We start from the raw sequence: 18674 nt of genomic DNA, 5'->3' as shown, positions 1-18674 counted from the left end.
CAGGCTCATGTTCTTGTGTGGGTACTTGGGCCCAGCCTGACAGGGCCCTACTGATCTCACCAACTGGCCCTACATAGTATGGCTGTAGGCTCCTCGCAGCTCTCGAACTCCAGGTCACCCTCGTACCCTTCAGGACTCAGCTCAGTTATCCCCTCCTCCAGAAAGCCCACACTGACCTCACAGCGCAGCCGAGGCATTCTGCCTCTACGTACGACTAGTATGACCCACTTATGTCTCCTTCTGTCCCACTCAGGGCTGGGGTCTCTCAGCCTCCACTTCTGGGAACTCAGGCCCAGTGCAGAGCAGGCCACCCTAAGGCTTGTCAAATAACTGAATGACTTGGAATGATGACGATGTGGTTCCCAGCAAGACAGGCCCTTTCCTTCAACAACTGAAGCCCAGAAGAGGTGGGTGGGCTGGCAGGGCTGAGACAGTGTGACCCGTATCAGGAGCACAGCTCTAGAATCTTTAAAACGAAATGGCTCTTGGATCCTGGAGGACCAAGATTATTATTATTGCTGGGGGACCCACTGCATATGCCGAGGAGAGCTTCACCAACACAGTGGAGCTTCTGCCCCTATGGGTGTGGGCCCCTTCCAAGCAACCCCTGAAGACAGGTTAAAAATAAACGATGGATAGAATGGAATTCCCTAGAGCAGCAGTGTCCAACAGAACTTTCTGCAATGATGGAAATGTTCTAGATCTATGTTGTCCAAGACAGTAGCCACTAGCCAAATGTGGCTCCTGTGACTGAGGAACTGATTATCTTATTTTAGTTCATTTATTATTTTTTTAGAGATCTATCCATTTTGGGGCACCTGGGTGGCTCAGTCGTAGGTGTCTGCCTTCAGCTCAGGTCATGGTCCCAGGGTCCTGGGATCGAGCCCTGCATCGGGCTCCCTGCTCAACGGGGAGCCTGCTTCTCCCTCTACCACTCCCCCTGCTTGTTTTCCCTCTCTCGCTGTCTCTCTGTCAAATAAATAAAATCTTAAAAAAAAAAAAAGGTCTATCCATTTTGAGAGAGAGAGAGAGAACGTGCACACGAGCAGGGGGAGGGGCAGGGAGAGAGGGCGAGAGCCCGATGCAGGGTCCATCCCACGACCCCGAGACCACAACCCGAGCCAAAACCAAGAGTTGCTCGCTCAACTGACTGAGCCACCCAGGCGCCCCTATTTTAGTTAATTAATTAATTAATTAATTTATTTATTTATTTATTTAAAAGATTTTTATTTATTTATTTGACAGAGAGAGACACAGCGAGAGAGAGAACACAAGCAGGGGGAGTGGGAGAGGGAGAAGCAGGCTCCCTGCAGAGCAGGGAGCCCGATGTGGGACTCAATCCCAGGACCCTGGGATCATGACCTGAGCTGAAGGCAGTCGCTTAACCAACTGAGCCACCCAGGCGTCCTATTTTAGTTAATTTAAAGAGCAGTGTCTTGACAGGACAGCTCTAGAGCCTTCACAAAGGGGCTGCTCTAAGCGCACGGATGAGGAGTTCTCCCCAGCTTATAGCTGAGAGGAAAATCTGAGGTACAAGCAGTGTGCATAGTGTGTTCACATCCATGTGAAATATGTGCCTGAGGTTGGAGGGATGCATTTGCTCAGGAACAGTGGGCAAGTGGTCACAGTGGCTGCTTCTGGGGAGGGAAACTAGGTGGCAGAGGTGGGCGAGGTAGGACCTTTGTTTCTTTTTATTTTTGTATCTGGTATGTGCATTACTTGTTTACAAAAATTAAAAATAGAAAATTTTCTTGTAAAGAAAAAAATTCCAGAGAAGAAAAGTATCCCCTCTGTGTACATGACAGCTTCCAAGGCTGCCTGGCCCAAACCTCAGGCTGCCCCAGAGCAGGTTTCAGAGCTTCTAGGGCCCAGCACTCTCCTAAACAGCTACACTGTCCTCCTCCCTGCTTCACACACCAGCCCAGGCTGGAAGCAAGGCCCACTAGACACAGCCCAAACTGACCCCCCACACTCCCCAAACCCCTCACTTACCCCTCCTCCATCTAGTCTCCAGCCCCAGTAAGCCTCTTTCTCTTTTTGCATCACCAAGTTCACATAAACCTCAGGGCCTTTGCACTTGCAGGTCTGTGCCTGGAACACTAGTCCCCTGGTTCTTCTAGCTGGCTCTCAGAACAAAGGTCACCTCTTAAGAATGGCCTCTCCTGACCACCCTGGCTAAAGTCCTCCCTCTGTTATTCCATATTTTAGCCCTTTGTTTGTTTTCTTCTGTAATTATCTTATTTGTTCATTCTTTAGTGGTTGCTACCTCATTAGAAGGTGAGCTCTGAGAAGCTAGGGGGTTGTCCTGTCCACAGCCATACCTCAAATGTCTACAATGGGGTGTTTCACATAGTAAGTGCTCCATAGATGTTCATGGAATGAGTACATATTGAATGAATTTCCCAAACTCAAAATTCAAATCCCAGACTGGCAAGCTGATCTCAGAGAGGCCTCCCAAGTCCTTTGGGAGCTGAGACAATGCCCCTGCAATGTATACATAGTTTCCTGAGGGGACCACAGTGATGAGCCCAACAGTATCCACAGAGGAATGGTCAACCCATCCTCTGACCTAGGGCCAGTCCTGATGTGGGGCTGGAAACCCAGGGAGGCCTCAGGACTGTCACTGCCCTTAAAGGACAGGCTCAGGGGGGTCACCTAGGGGGCACAGTTGGTTGAGCATCCCACTCTTGATTTCAGCTCAGGTCATGATCTCAGGGTCATAAGATTGAGCCCCACATCTGGTTCCTCGCTGGGCATGGAGTTTGCTTAAGATTCTCTCTCCCTTGGGGCGCCTGGGTGGCTCAGTCGGTTAAGCATCTGTCTTAGGCTCGGGTCATGATCCCAGAGTCCTGGGCTCGAGACCCACATCAGGCTCTCTGCTCAGCGGGGATCCTGCTTCTCCCTCTCCCACTCCCCCTGCTTGTTTTCCCTCTCTTGCTGTCTCTCTCTCTGTCAAATAAATAAAAAAATCTTAAAAAAAAAAAAAAAACGGGGGGAGGGACTGGGTGGCTCAGTCGGTTGAGTGTTTGCCTTTAGCTCGGGTCATGATCCTGGAGTCCTGGGACCAAGCCCCATGTTGGGTTCCCTGCTCAGTGGAGAGCCTGCTTCTCCCTCTGCCCCTCACCCCACTCATATGCTCTCTCTCTCAAATAAATAAATAAAAAAATAAAGATTCTCCCTCTCCCTCTGCCCTCCCCCCCTCACTTGCTCACTCTCACATTCTCTCTCTCAAAAAAAAAAAAAAAGACAATCTCAGGGTGTCTGCTTATAAACCAGCATTCCCCCACACTATGTTGAGGATAGCATGGTAGACAAGGGACCACTAACTAAGAAAGAACTGTCAGCCTACAAGAAAAAGACGTACCTCAAAATACAAATACAGAGAGCATATGACAAGGTAATTGACTGACAAGGATACACAGAGGTTAACAAGCATGTGAGGATCCTAACACTCAAGAAGAGTCAGTCCAAGAGATGCTCTCATTTTGCACCTATTAGACTGACAAAAGTTAGGAAGCTAGAGAATGCCAGGTGTTGGCAGGAATATGGGGGGCCCTTCTGGACTGGAGGACAGAGCTGTCTGGGAGCTTTCAGCTAATTATATATACACATACCCTACGATCTAGCCATTTTGCCCTGATTGTACACCCCCCACTCTCAATCCTCAAAAATGACTACACGGGAAGGCTGGGGGTAGGACTGTAGACCATCTGGAGTCCATCACTGGGAGATGGATCTGTAACATGTGTGGAGGACCCCATGGACACAGCCACATGGAAGGACCTCAGAAACCTAGTGCTGAAGGGAAAGGGTAAGAAGTGGAATGAGCTCTAACGCATAAAGCAATTCATGCGAAAAGAAATGACACAGAAAACACACATTATGAAAACACACACAAAATCATTAGCACAACTGCCTAAGGGGCAGGGTGATAAGAGTGGGGAATGAGGATCAAAGGGAATTAAAAACACAGACAAAGGAATGAAGCCCAGGAGCAGCAGCCTCCCCAGTGAGGGTCAGTGATACTTCCAGAGGAGGTGACCTGGGTGCTCAGGTTGAGAAGAATAAAGAGCTAACCAGACAGAAGGTCTGAGTGTGTGTGTGCACCCATTGTTGGCCAGAAGGTGCAGTAAATCAACTAACGTTTATTGAGCACCTACTACAGGCCAGGTGCCATTCTACTCATTGGATATACCCTGTGATGAAGACAGGCTCCTGTCCTGAGGTAAAATCTAGAGGTGGAAAGAGACATTAAACCAACTCCCAGGAAAGTGCTGACTAAACACAGACTCCCCAGGCCAATTTTCTGCAGCTCTGAGCATCTACAATGGTAACTGATCCTGACTCCACTCAGAGAAGGGCTCCATGAGGGAAGTGGTATTTGTGGTGAAGGAGGGGAGCACTTGGCCTTGGGATTAGCAGGAAGAAAAGCATCCCAGGCTGAGGGGACAGTCTCTGCAAAGGTCTGGAAAGCAGGCAGGAGTGGGGAGAATTTGAGGCATCTTAATCTGGCCACTTGGGCAGAACATACACAGAGTAAGGGAAAACATTGTACGAGATGAGGCCACACTATAGAGAGCCTTGCAGGCTGTGGATTTCATCCCTAGGGGAGCGAAGAGACCAGGAAGCAAGGGATAGCTGATGCAGATGTGGGAGATGGGTGAGGGGACTGTTGCAGAGTCTAGAGACAGAGCTGGGAACTGGGACAGCTCTCCCAAAATACACACATGGTCTCCCAATGAGACAGAAATAATGAGGCCATAGAGGGACTGTCCACTTCCCCTCTTATTCTCTGACCTGGGACCAGCATTATCCTGGACAGCTGCATTGCAGTCCCCCAGGCGTGGACCAGGGGGTGGCCAGGGGATGGAGAGAAGTGGAAATTGATCTAAGACGTAGAATAAGAGGATTTGCTAATGGGGGCAGGAAGGTGGTCAAGAACTTGCAGATGCAAAAAGGCAAAGAATTGGGGACCAGATGGAGTCCACGTGAGTGTTTTAGGGGCCTGAAGAAGGGTGGCAAGGAGGTGGGCAGGGCAGATAATGGTGAAAATCTAAGACCAATGTGCTGTGCTTGACTCTGAAAAAAAGCAACAGGGAAACACCACCACCCTAACTCCCCCATCCTCATGCCTTGCATCCCAACCTCCCCCAGCCTCATCCCTTGGCTTTCCTTTCTTCATCCACCTCTTCCGTTCTCTGAGGTCTCTGACTTATAATTACGCCCTGGGAGGGGTCTCCAGCACAGGGACTAGAGTGGAGGGGGACACACTGGGGTGATGGTGCCACCTGCTGGAAGCGACAAGAAGTGCAGCATCCCACTTCATCCTCATGTAGAGTGGGGATGGGGGGACCTTGGGATATCCCTATCCACCCAGGGATCCTGGGAAGAGATGTCTTCCCCTGCTGGTGGTGATCAGGTCATTCCTGGAGGACCATTCAGTTCTGGGTGCTGTATTTTTCAGAATAGTGCTGATAAGCCCCTTGCTACCATACCCAGGTGGGCAAAACTACTGTAATTATCCCTGCTCAGAAACGTTCCACTGCCCTCAGAATTGGGTCCAAGCTCTTTTTTTTTTTTTTTTTTAAGATTTTATTTATTTATTTGAGACAGGGAGAATGAGAGAGAGAGAGCACATGAGAGGGGGGAGGGTCAGAGGGAGAAGCAGGCTCCCCGCCGAGCAGGGAGCCTGATGCGGGACTCGATCCCGGGACTCCAGGATCATGACCTGAGCCGAAAGCAGTCGCTTAACCAACTGAGCCACCCAGGCGCCCTTTTTTTAAAATTTTTTAAAGATTTTATTTATTTATTTGAGAAAAGAGAGCGAGCACGAGTGGGGGGAGGGGCAGAGGGAGAGGGAGAAGCAGAGGAGGGAGGAGGGAGACTGATATAGGGCTCTATCTCAGGACCCCGAGATCATGATCTGGGCTGAAGGCAGATGCTTAACCAACTGAGCCATCCAGGGGCCCCATTTTTTTTAAGTTTATTTATTTATTTTTTAGTAATCTCTATACCCAACGTGGGGGCTCAAACTCACAACCCTGAGGCCAAGAGATGCATGCTCTTCCTACAGAACCACCCAGGGGCCCCTGGGTCCAGGCTCTTTAACAAAGCATTTGAGGATTTGGCCCTGGCCTTAGGCACACTTCATTCCTATTAGTCTCTCTCTCTCTCTTTCTTTCTTTCTTTCTTTCTTTCTTTCTTTCTTTCTTTCTTCTTAAGATTTTATTTATTTATTTGTCAGAGAGAGAGATAGGGAGAGAGCACAAGCAGGTAGAGTGGCAGGCAGAGCAGGCAGAGGGAGAAGCAGGCTCCCCACTGAGCAGAGAGCCCGATGTGGACTCGATCCCAGGACCCTGGGATCATGACCCGAGGCAAAGGCAGCTGCCCAACCGACTGAGCCACCCAGGCATCCTTCATTCCTGTTAGTTTCAATACCAACTTCCTCCCTCTGCTCTTCCTCCTTCCCCCACCCCTCTCCGACCCCTGCATCTCCAGCCCTTTTCACAGGTTGTTTTCTCTTCCTAGAACACTCTTCTGCTCCCTACTGGTTTTCCAAATTCCTACTCCTCTTTCAGGTCTCAAATTCTCCATCAGCCAGGAGGAGATCTTCCAGCACCTCGACATTAACTAGGCAAAGAGGGGAGGGAAGGAGTGTTTCAGGCAGTGGAAACAGCATCTGCAAAGGCCTACAATGCTTTCAAAGAAATGGCAGGGGGCTAGAGATCAGAGAGAATGACAGAGCTGACAGAGCTGGTAGGGCTGCAGCCACAGACCCCCACATGGCTCACAATCCGGGATGAGGGGTTGATTCCCTGGTGAATGAGAAAATTTTCTGCAGCAAAGGACATGATCAGATGTGTGTTTGGAAAGACCCACATGAGGCTCCCAAGAGAGAAAGGCACTGAAGAGGCTAAAGTGGGTGTAGGGAGAATAAGTAGGGGTTGCATAGATGGGAGATGATGGGGGCTTGGATCCTTGAGCCCCTATTTCTTGCTGCCTGGGGCTGTAGCCTCCCAGACGGGACCCCTACTCAGCCCAGTGTGCTCCACACCAACTCGGGCTGCCTGCTGCAGCCCCCTGCCCCCAACTTCTCATCTTCTGGCATTAGGTTTCCAATGCTGCCTGCCCCTCAGAGCCAGAACCAGTGTATTGTGGGAGCTGCCATCCCATTTTATTTTATTATTTGGGGGGAGGGCAGAGGGAGAAGGAGTCAATGAGGAGCGTGACTGGGGGCTTGATCTCACAACCCTGAGATCATGACCTCAGCCGAAATCCAGAGTCAGACACTTAACCGACTGAGCCACCCAGGCGCCCCTGCCATCCCATTTTAGAGCAGGACAGGACAGTGGTCTCAAAGTTGGGAAGTCAGTAGAGAGTGGCAGGGATGAGATTTGAGCCAGAGTCTGTCTGCCTCCTCCAGCACACTAGGTGGGCTAGCAGTTACAGGCAGGGCTGTCACCTGATGGCTGGCTTTACCTTTACCTTTCTCTGCCTCAGCATCCTCTCCTACAAAATCGGAATTATCATAGTAAACTGCTCTATGCAGTTTGTGAAGAATATATGGAATAAATGCCCATAAGGGGCCCAGCACAGCATCGGGCATACAGTAGGTGCTCAATAAAAGATTGCTGTTCACAATAATACTGTCCCAGGAACTTAACATGCTCACTGGGGAGGTGTGTTCAGGCTCCTGAATCAGGGGAAAGACAAACAAAGCCTGCGGGGAGGGGCGGGCGGGGAGAAGTGGGTGGCTGGGAAGGGAGAAGAAAGCAGAGATAGCATCTCAGGGCGGGTCCAGAGCTAGGTCACCCTGAGTTCCAAGCACAGAGCAGGTGTCAAGGGCACCAGCTCTGCAGGGCCTTAAATGCCACACTGAGAAGCCCCCAAAAGTTTTGGAGTCAGAGCAGCACAGATAGTTCCTAAACCCAGGGGTGAGATGCTTCCTCCTCCACAGGTGACAGCACTGGCTTTGGAGGCCCGTGGGAGCCAGGACAGCAGAGGAAGACGCTGGCAGCCGGGGACACATTCTCAGTGCTCAGAGAACTTGTGCTCAGGTAGCCCTTCCCCGGGGCGAGAACGGCCCCTATGAATGTAATTCCCCAGCTAGTCACACGGTGGCAATAGCGTAACACGAAAGTCCTCTTCACCCCCCCTTTCCACCCAAACCAGAGCCAAGTTCCAGTGTCTTCTAGGTTCCTCTAAGAGCTCCTGCTCCCATCACTAGGGCAGTGCTGCCTTTGCTGAGTCTACAGATCAGACTACCGTGGGAGTGAAATATTAGACAGGACAGGAGAACTTTCACTCTGGCTTTCTCTCTCTGAAGTTTAGCTCGATGATGTGGCTTTTGCACTGGAGGTGAGGCGATGGGACTGTTTCCATCCGGGATAGAGAGGAACCAGGACGAGGGATGAGGCAACTTTGAGCACCTCCTCTGTGCCAGGCACTATGCCGGACATTCATTCCTACATGAAATCACCACACAGGGGCGCCTGGGGGGCTCAGTCGTTAAGCATCTGCCTTCGACTCAGGTTGTGATCCCAGGGTCCTGGGATCGAGTCCAGCATCGGGCTCCCAGCTCAGCGGGGAGCCTGCTTCTCCCTCTCCCACTCCCCCTGCTTGTGTTCCCTCTCTCGCTGTGTCTCTCTCTGTCAAATAAATAAATAAAATATTCTTTTAAAAAATCACCACACAGTAATGAGGCATCTACTGTGTGCTGGCCACAGGAGACAATTTTTGGCACACAGCAACACATATTTATATATTTATATTATAAATGAGCACGTCGCTTAATAAATATTGACTGAATGACCTACCTTGAGCCCGAGGTACCTAAGACGTGCAGGTAATGAATTTGGAGCTCTGAGACAAATCTAGAGATTAAGACTCAGGCATTGCTGGCATTTAGGGAATGCCAGTGATCAGTAGTTGAGATCCCTCAGGGAGACTGGTAAATGATCAGCGAAGTGGGCTTGTTTGCTGGACAGGGAAATTGGGAGACATTCCCGCAATGTGAATGCATAGACAAAGGCTTGATAGAAGGGGTAACAGACAAAAGTGGGAGTCCCTGGAACCTTGTCAGTTCCAAAAGGTCAACAGTCAAATGCTCCCAGAAGTGCAGCAGCAAAAGTAATGAAATGCCACCAGATTTGGTCAAAGTGGGGCTGTTGGTGACCTGAAGACAGACTGCAATAAGACGAGGGAGGAGATGAGGAAGGGAGGCCAGAGGCAGTGGAGGGGAGAAGAGGCAGAGTCTGGCTAGAGGAGCATTGAGGTTTTTCTCCTAAGAGAGAGACTACAGTTTGTGGGCTGCCAGGAAGGAGCAAGAAGACCGGAAGGTTGGAGCTCCAGAGGAGCAAGAGGAGCAAGATGAACAAAAGCCGGAGGAATCATGAGGGCGGGATCCAGATCCCAAGAGGAGGGCTGGCACAGTGGACTCCCGTCTCCTTCTGGGGGCGCTGGGGAAAGGCTGGTGACGTGGAGGGTCAGGGGAGTACCCGGCTGGATGTGGGGCACGCCGGACATCACCGGGTATTGGCCGCCTTTTCCGGGTACATCCCAACAAAGACCGCCTTTCCCTATTACTCCACACCAGCAGCGAGGATCTGCGGGCCGCCGCTGATTGGTCCGCGAGACCCACCTGACGGAGCCGGCCAATCAGAGGCGCTCTCCTAGGGATGCGGAGTCCCAAACTGCAGTGGAGCCTGGGGGCCCGGAGGGCCACGTGCCTATACGCCCTCCGGCCAGCGCGGAACCTGAGGCTGTGCCCCGCCTCCCCCCACCACGCCCCGTTTCCGCCCGCCCAGAAGGCAAGAACCCAAACCTTTTTGCTAAATCCTCCTTCTACTCTCTGGCGCGGTTCTAATGCCTGGCCCACGGGTGCAAAGCGGTGATTTGTTATTTTTAAAGATTTTATCGATTTATTGAATGGGGAGAGTGAGAGAGAGAATCGCAAGCAGACTCTGCCAGCCCAGAACCCTATGCAGGCCTCGCTATCACCACGGGAGACCGTGACCTGAGTGGAAATCAAGAGTCACAGGCGCCTAACCCACTGAGCCACCCAGGCGCCCCCAAAGTGGTGATTTGGAGGAGGACAGAATCAAGTTCAAGTCACTCAATCACCATGTGACCTAGGACAGGTGTTTAATATTGTTGAGCCTTAGGTTCCTCATCTGTAAAATGGGACTGCTAATACTCACCTAGGTATTTTGTGAGGATTGTAAAGTGCAGTGCCTGTTATGTGGTGAGCTCCCCAAAACATTGGAGATAGATAGATAGAATTTTATTTTATTTATTTGAGAGAGAGCACAAGTGAGAGGGGAGGCAGAGGGAAAGGGAGAAGCAGACTCTCCGATGGGGGGGGGGGGGCGGAGTGTGCGCCGAAGGAGGGTTCGGGATCCAAGACCCTGGGATCATGACCTAAGCTGAAGTCAGATGCTTAAATGGCTGAGCCACCCAGGCACCCTGGTTATATTTTTTATGATTGTTTGTTTTGTCTTGTTTTGTTTAATTTTTAAAAAAATTTCTTTATTTGAGGGGCGCCTGGGTGGCTCAGTTGGTTAAGCGACTGCCTTCGGCTCAGGTCATGATCCCGGAGTCCCGGGATCGAGTCCCGCATCGGGCTCCCTGCTCGGCAGGGGGTCTGCTTCTCCCTCTGACCCTCCTCCCTCTCATTCTCTCTGTTTCAAATAAATAAATAAAATCTTTAAAAAAATTTTTTCTTTATTTGAGAGAGAGTATAAGAGGGGAGAGGGTCAGAGGGAGAAGCAGACTCCCCGCTGAGCGGGGAGCCCGCCGCGGATCCCAGGACTCCCAGACCATGACCCCAGCCCAAGGCAGATGCCCAACCGACTGAGCCACCCAGGCGCCCTATTTTTTATGATTGTTGATACTGCTCTCCTCAAGGAACTCGCCATACTTGTCACACTCAGACCTGTGTTAAAGCTACTTTTTTTTTTTTTTTTTGACAGAGAGAGACACAGTGAGAGAGGGAACAAAGCAGGGGGAGTGGGAAAGGGAGAAGCAGGCTCCCCGCAGAGCAGGAAGCCTGATGTGGGGCTGGATCCCAGGACCCTGGGATTATGACCTGAGCCGAAGGCAGATGCTTACTGACTGAGCCACCCAGGTGCCCTAAGGCTACTTTTTACTCCTATTACATTACTAGAATGTAAACTGCTTGTTAACAAGGATGTGCCAATATGCCTTTTCAGTCTTCTAACCCCACAATCCCTTCATTTGGTCTTACAAGGGTAAATTTAACCTACAGAAACAGTAGTAGTAGAACAGAGTACACAAAATCATGGGATTTATAATGCAGAAAACTTCAGTGGTTAGATGGGGATATTTTATGACACAACAGGGTATACTGGAAGAACATCTTTGAAGGCCAGCTCTGAGAGATTGGGCAGACCTTGATCTCTTTGAGCCTCATTAGAACAATATGATAATCATGACTATAACCATTGCAGAACTCTCCAGGTGCCAGGCACTATTTAAAGCTCATATTAAGGGGCACCTGGGTGGCTCAGTCGTTAAGCGTCTGCCTTCAGCTCAGGTCATGATCCCGGGGTCCTGGGATCAAGCCCCGCATCAGGCTCCCTGCTCTGCGGGAAGCCTGCTTCTCCCTCTCCCACTCCCCCTGCTTGTGTTCCCTCTCATGCTGTGTCTCTCTCTGTCAAATAAATAAAATCTTTAAAAAATAATAATAATAAAGCTCATATTAACTCTCAACAATCCCACTTTACAGGGAGGATACACAGGCACAGAGAGGTTCATAGTTATTAAGTGGCAGAGCTGGGGGTTCAAACCAGGCCTTCTGGGCCACAGTCTGTGTTCATAACTTCAGACCATGATGCCTCTCAGACACCGGCTGGCACACTAGAGACCCACCACACGGAACTATGGAGAAGGCTAGGACTAACAGGGCCAAGCCTTTTGTATCCAGGAACTAAAGGAGGTCAATTTGGCTGAAGGGTGGAGAAGGAGGGGAATAAAGTAGACGATGAGCCTGGACTTGCAGGCAAGACCACATCTTGGAAGGAGTCCTAGGCCACAGTGAGGAGCTGGTGTCAGCACATGGGAAGCATGTAACAGGGTGTTCCAAGGGTGTTTCTGACCCCTAATTGTCACAGTCCTGGGAAGTAGAAGGCAGCAGGGGCCTCTGTCACTGTGGCTTAGCTTCAATCCCTGCCAGGCCTGGAGACCCAGGCTCATCGTGGCCCTAAATCCCCCGGCAGCCCCCTGGGCTCCCTCCCTGGGCAGGACTGGAGATGCCACCAACTTGAAGATCCCCAAGTCCTCCTCTCTGATCTTATTTTTTGCTGTAGGCTCACTAATAAACTAATTAGACCTTCTGAAACCAACTGCAACTTCCCATTGACTATCCAAGCCTGTGCTTCCAGTTTTGATCTTGGAGATGCCCTATCATTTAAGGCCTCTGAAGGTCTCCCCAAGGTGCTTATTATCAACTCTAGACCCATAAACTTATGGGCTTTATTATAAACTGACTCTCCACATGAGGGGCCCAGGATTTTTTGGGGAGGTGGGGGACTTTTTGATTGTCAGGCCTCAGGTGGTCTTACCACTGACTTCTCTGGCAACTCCCTGGAATTCTCCTCAGATTTCCTGTGTTTTCCCACTGTGTCTCCCATCCCCACCAAATCAGGCTATGAAGACTTGTAGTACTGGCATAAGGATAGGTTTATCAGTCAATGGAACAGATTGAGAATTCAAAAATAAATCCATGCTTCTATGGTCAATTGATTTTTCAACAAGGGTGCCAAGACCATTCACTGGGGAAAGACAGACTTCAATAAATGGTGCTGGGACAACGGGATAGCCACATGCAAAAGAATACAGCTAGATCCCTATCTAACATTATAAAGTAACTCAAAATGGATCAAAGTCTTAAATGTAAGAGCTAAAACTATAAAACCCTTAGGAGTTAACATAGGGTAAAATTTCATGAACTGGGATCAGGAAATGGTTTCTTAGATACTACCAGAAACACAGCAACAAAAGAAAAAATAGACAAGTCAGACTGCACAGACATGAAAAACTTCTGTATTTTGAAGGATACCATCAAGAAAGAGAAAAGGCAATCCACAGAATGGGAGAAAATATTTATAAATCTTATATCCAATAAAGGACTTGTATCCAGAATATGTGAAGAACTCTTTTAATTCAACAACAACAACAAAGAACAAATTACCCCATTTTTAAAAATAATTTATTCTTTTATTTGACAGAGGGAGAGAGAGAGAGAACACAAGCAGGGGAGTGGCAGGCAGAGGGAGAGGGAGAAGCAGGCTCACCACCTAGCAGGGAGCCTGATGTGGGGCTGGATCCCAGGACCCTGAGATCATGACCTGAGCCGAAGGCAGATGCTTAACCAGCTGAGCCACCCAGGCGTCCCAGACAAATTACCCAATTTTAAAAATGCACAAATAATCTGATAAACAAAGACATACAAATGGCCAATAGACACACTAAAATGTACTCAATCATCATTAGGGAGATGCATCATTAGGGAAATGCAAATGAAAATCACAATGGGATACCATTTTATACCTACTAGGATGACTACTCAAAAAAGTGGATAATAACAAGTGTTGGTAAAGATGTGATGAAACTGGAACACTTATACATCACTAGTGGGAATGTAAAATGTTGCAGTTGTTTTGGTAACATCTTCAGAAAATTCCTCAGAGTTAAACATGGAGTTACCATCTGGCTCAGCAATTCCACTCCTAGGTATATACCCAAGAGAAATAAAAACATATGTCCACCCAAAAATGTGTACACAAACGTTAAAAGTAACATTGTTCATAATAGCCCCAAAGTGGAAGCAAGCCAAATATCCATGAACTGACGGACATCAATTGATAAATAGATGTCTTCTCTCTGTACAGGAGACTATTATTTGGCCATAAAAAGGACTGCAGTATTGATACATGCTACAAGATGAATGAACCTGGAAAACATTATACTCAGTAAAAGACCACGTATTAGGGGCACCAGGCTGGCCTGTCAGTAGAGCATGTGCCTCTTGATCTCTGGGTCATGAGTTCAAGCCCCACATTGGGCACAGAGATTACATAATAATTTTTAAATAAATAAAAGGCCACATATTATATCATCTCATTTATGTGAAATGTCCAAAATAGGCAAATCCATAGAGACAAAGAGTAGATTAGTGGTTGCTGCAGCCTAGGAGAAGGGAGGGAAGGCGAGTGACTGCTAATGGGCACAGAGTTTCTCCTTAGAGTAATGAAAATGCTCTGGAATTACATAATGGTGATGGTTGCATAACTTTGTAAGTATATTAAAAACCACTGGATTGTATACTTAAAAGGTGTGTGTGAATTATATCTCAGTAAAAAGAAAACAGAGAAATAAGGAGTAAAAAAAAAAATCAGATAATTTTGGAGAATAGTAATTGGTATAAGTCCCTTCAACAGAAAGATGTGATAGAGTGACCTGGGGTGGAGAGGGGCTCCTCAAGGTGAAGGAGGAGCCAAGAAGCCCTGTCTGAAGAGGGACTCTTGAATTGATTGACAGAATCCTGGGAGACATGGGAGGGTGGTCTTCCAGGCAGAGGAAACAGCAAACACAGGCCCTGACCTGGAACAATTTACACAAGACCAAGTCTCTTCTGTCTTCAGAAAAATCCCTCTCTCTCTGGCCCCTCTCCAACAGTTGCTGCCACTCATGCATTTTCCAAACATGGTTTTGCCTAAGGTCTTCACCTTGGGGATGTGAAGATTTTTCCAGAGTATTCTGAGCATGGTTGTTTTCCCAATCACAATTTTTGCCTGAAGTCTGTACCTAATAGGTGCAAAAGATTTTCTGGATTGTTCTAACATGGTTGAAGTTAATGGAACAAGTTCTCATACTTACATACCTTTCATATAAAATCCTTGGTCTACCTGAGAAATGCCTCTCTCCATGTTTCCTTTCAGATGGTTTTTATGAGAAAAGCCACATCTCATCCAAATAAATCTCCCTAGCAGAGCTCCTCAGGAGAATGGATGCTGGGAGACCCCTCAGAGCTTCCCAAGGACCTCACTACAAACTCACGGCAAGGCTCTAGACTGTTTGTCTGTCCTAGGACTAGAACCCAGCAGGGGATGGTTGTCATGGGGATGCATAATAGCATAATGGCTTCCACTGAGAAGTGCAGTCATCTTTGTGGACTGATAGTCAATCAGTTGGCTGAGGGAGTTGATGATGGGACCTGGCTTTGCCATTTTAGAAATATGGGGACTGTTTTCTCTAGATCAATAGAGCTGAATCTATAGGCCCAAGGTTTTGATGAAGAAATAATTTCAAGTGCACATACAGGGCGCCTGGGTGGCTCAGTCAGTTAAGCATCTGCCTTTGGCTCAGGTCATGAGCCCAGTGTCCTAGGATGGAGCCCCACGTCAGGCTCCCTGCTCAGCCAGGAGTCTGCTTCTCCCTCTTCCTCTCCCCCCAACCCCGCTCGTGCTCACTCTTTCTCTCTCTTAAATAAATAAAATCTAAAAAAAAATAAAGTACACATATACACCAAAAATTATATTACTTGTAATATATGACTTAGAAAAAGTCAAATTAGATGTCACCTTTCAACTGTGAGCAGGTTATATACATACTCTCTGGAAATTCTTTAAAGGAGCACTTGATCAAAAATGTGGAAGACGATTTACTTCACTAAGCCCTTACCTCAGAGTCTCATTTCTGTTTTTATCTTACCTGACCCCCTTCTAGTACTTCTGGAATGACACTGGGTGTGAACTCTGTGCCATCTCACCACTTGCCAGAGCAGGGCCTTTTACAAGCCACTCCTTTCACAGCCTCTATTTTCTTTTCTTTTCTTTCTTTCTTTCTTTTTTTTTTTTTTTTAAGATTTTTTATTTATTTGAGAGAGTGAGAGAGCAAGCACAAGTAGGGGGTGCAGAGGGAGAGGGAGAAGCAGACTCCCCGCTGAGCAGGGAGCCCCATGCGGGGCTCAATCCCAGGACCCTGAGATCAGGACCTGAGCCAAAGGCAGACGCTTAACCGACTGAGCCACCCAGGCGCCCCTGCCTCTATTTCCATCTTAAGATAGGATAATATGCTCTGCATGCAGGGAGATAATTAGGGGGTGAATGTAAAATGGTAATCCTTAGCAGGTAGAAGGTGCAACCACTCTGCTGGCCACAGGCTGTATCCCCCCAGTCCACTTTCTACTCCTCCCCTTGGAATCAGTATGTTCAGAAGTGCCAGGCATGGGGCTGAGGGTGCAACTTAACAGGCTCTCTTACTCCAGATCCTATAGGCTCTCTCACTTTTTTGAACCCATATCTATCTGACTCCAGCTCCTATAGATTGTCTTACAGTTTCTGAAAGCATTGTCTGGCACAAAGGAATGTGTGTTCCCCAAACATCTGAGAATCCATTTAGGGACGGTTTAAGTTTTACCCATTTGGTCCATAATTCAAACCATAATTCTTTTGTCTAATGGAGACACAAGCTTGGAGAAGAGGGGAGGGGACAGATCAGGCATCAGGAAATGTTTCTCTGGTAATTACTCTGAGCCTCACAGTCCTGGGCTTGGTCATTGGAGATCAGAGAAGCGTACGCCCTGAGCCTGTTGTCCCTGGCTGGGACCATATTTGGAAGCCAATAGTTACTGCAGTGGCTCATGCTGGGGTGGGATCAGGGAAGGGTTCCAGGAGGCAGTCTTCTAAACTGGGCCCCGAAGGTTGAGCAGGAGTTTGCCGGACAGGAGAAAAGGCAAAGGGAGGAGGATGGGCACAGGCTGGATGAAATGTGGTCTGTGCTGGCACAAGGAGTCCACTGGGCAGCCAAGGAAGTGATGAGGGCAAAAGGGCAGGGGTTAGTGGCCAGCACACACAGGGCTTTCAAAGGAGAATGTCTGAGAAAAACAACACTTGAAGGTGGAAACTTGAGTCCTTGGGGCTGGCCTACAGGGTCAGGTTAGCAGACAGAAACCTGGTATTTGGGGTAGAAAGGAAACACTGCTGGAAAGCTGTATGGCTTCAGATGTGACCAAGCCTTCCTTGATCTTAAGTAGAAGCCTGATCCAGTTCTGAGGAAACCACTGAGTGGGAAGAGAAAGGAATTCTCAAGTCCTAGACCCATAAGAAGGGATGGTTGTGGTGTTCACCAGCAGCATTTGGGATTAATTACCAAACTTGGCTGTTCAGTCAGAAAGCAGATGATGCCCATGTCCAGGAGGGATGAAGAGCTTGAACTGGGAGATGCGTTAGGAGTTTGGCTCTGACAAGTCATGCTTCCTCTCTGGAAGATGGAGATAACAACAGTGCCCCACTCAGGACTAAATGAGAGGGTGTCTTGGAGAATATCTGGCACAAAGGAGGAGAAGCCACAACTGTTACTGGAACAAGGCAGTTCTAGCATATCCCAGAGGCAAGGCCCTGGCCAAGGTTGTGTTTCTAGGGGAAGTATCAATCTCTTCTGGACACTGCTGGCAGAGTGAGCTTTGTACTGCATAGATGTGATCCAGAATCTGCTCCTTAACCTTCTATGGTTCCCTACTGCCCTCTAGAGAAAGCCTACATTCTTTAACTTGAACAATAAGGCCCTGCATGATCAGGCACCCATGGCCTTTCCCATCCTCACCTGAGACCTGTTACTGCTTCCCTGACCGTCCCTGAGAACCCCCCCACCCCGAACTCCCAGCACCTTTAGCTTCTTAGTGCTCAGCTATCTAGCTTGTTTTCACTTATCTGCCTTCCTCACAAGGCTATGAGTGGAGAACTCAATAAATATCTGCTGAATGAATGAATGAAAGGGGGGGCAGTTCTAAGAAAAAAGGGGTCACTGTACACTGGCCAAATGCCTTGACAAGTATCTATCTCAGCAGCGTAGGAATTATCAGTAACCATAATTCATGGATGAGGAAACTGAGGCTAAGGTAATCTCACTGCCTGACACTTAAATTCCTGAGCATCCACGGGTGAGGCAGGCACTGTGCTGGGCACTCACAGATGGTATCTGTGTGCCAGCTAAGAGCAACAGATACAAGGCCAAGCACACCAGGTGACAGTTAAGGCCCTGAGACCTTGCAGAAGAGCTTAAACTTTTGGACTTCAGTTTTTCACAGGGCTGCTGAAGGGTTAAAGGAACTAATGTGTGCCAAGTACCCAGCATGGTGTCCAGTATACAGCATAGACTTCGCAAGTATTTGATTCTAATCTTTGTCTTATGGTTGGGAGACACAGGCCCAGAAAAGTTCCCTGAGCTAAGACAAGGAGGGTAGGACAGAGCCCTGTCCCTTCTTCCCTGACTTCAAGAGCCAGTGTCCTTGTGAGAATATGTGGTCCTGTGGGTCCCCTCAACCCAGAACTGACCCACAGGAGGTGCTTGGCCAGAACCTGCTAGATGCGGAGGCCCCAGAGGGGGGCTGTTGTAGTTGAGACCACTGCAGTCAAGTTCTACTTAAGAGGCAGGAAGAGACCCCTGATGTCACCCCAGGGAAGTCCAAGAGGTTTTATCTGGGGTTCCAGCCTCCCCAAGGCCCATCAGTATACCGTTCATTCCAGCTGCCTGTCCCCCTTTGGCCCCTACTTCTTTCTCTTGGGGGCTGGGACGTTGGAAAGAGGGTTTCCTGTAGGGCAGTGATGTCCAGAGATCAGCTCTGGGAGTAACCATTATCCCAGCACGTCTTC

This window comes from Mirounga angustirostris, unplaced genomic scaffold (genome assembly GCF_029215605.1).
Source record: "Mirounga angustirostris isolate CCGP_5_RB_7025 unplaced genomic scaffold, mMirAng1.0.hap1 SCAF_7, whole genome shotgun sequence".
NCBI lineage: Eukaryota > Metazoa > Chordata > Mammalia > Carnivora > Phocidae > Mirounga > Mirounga angustirostris.
This window is presented reverse-complemented; position numbering follows the sequence as displayed.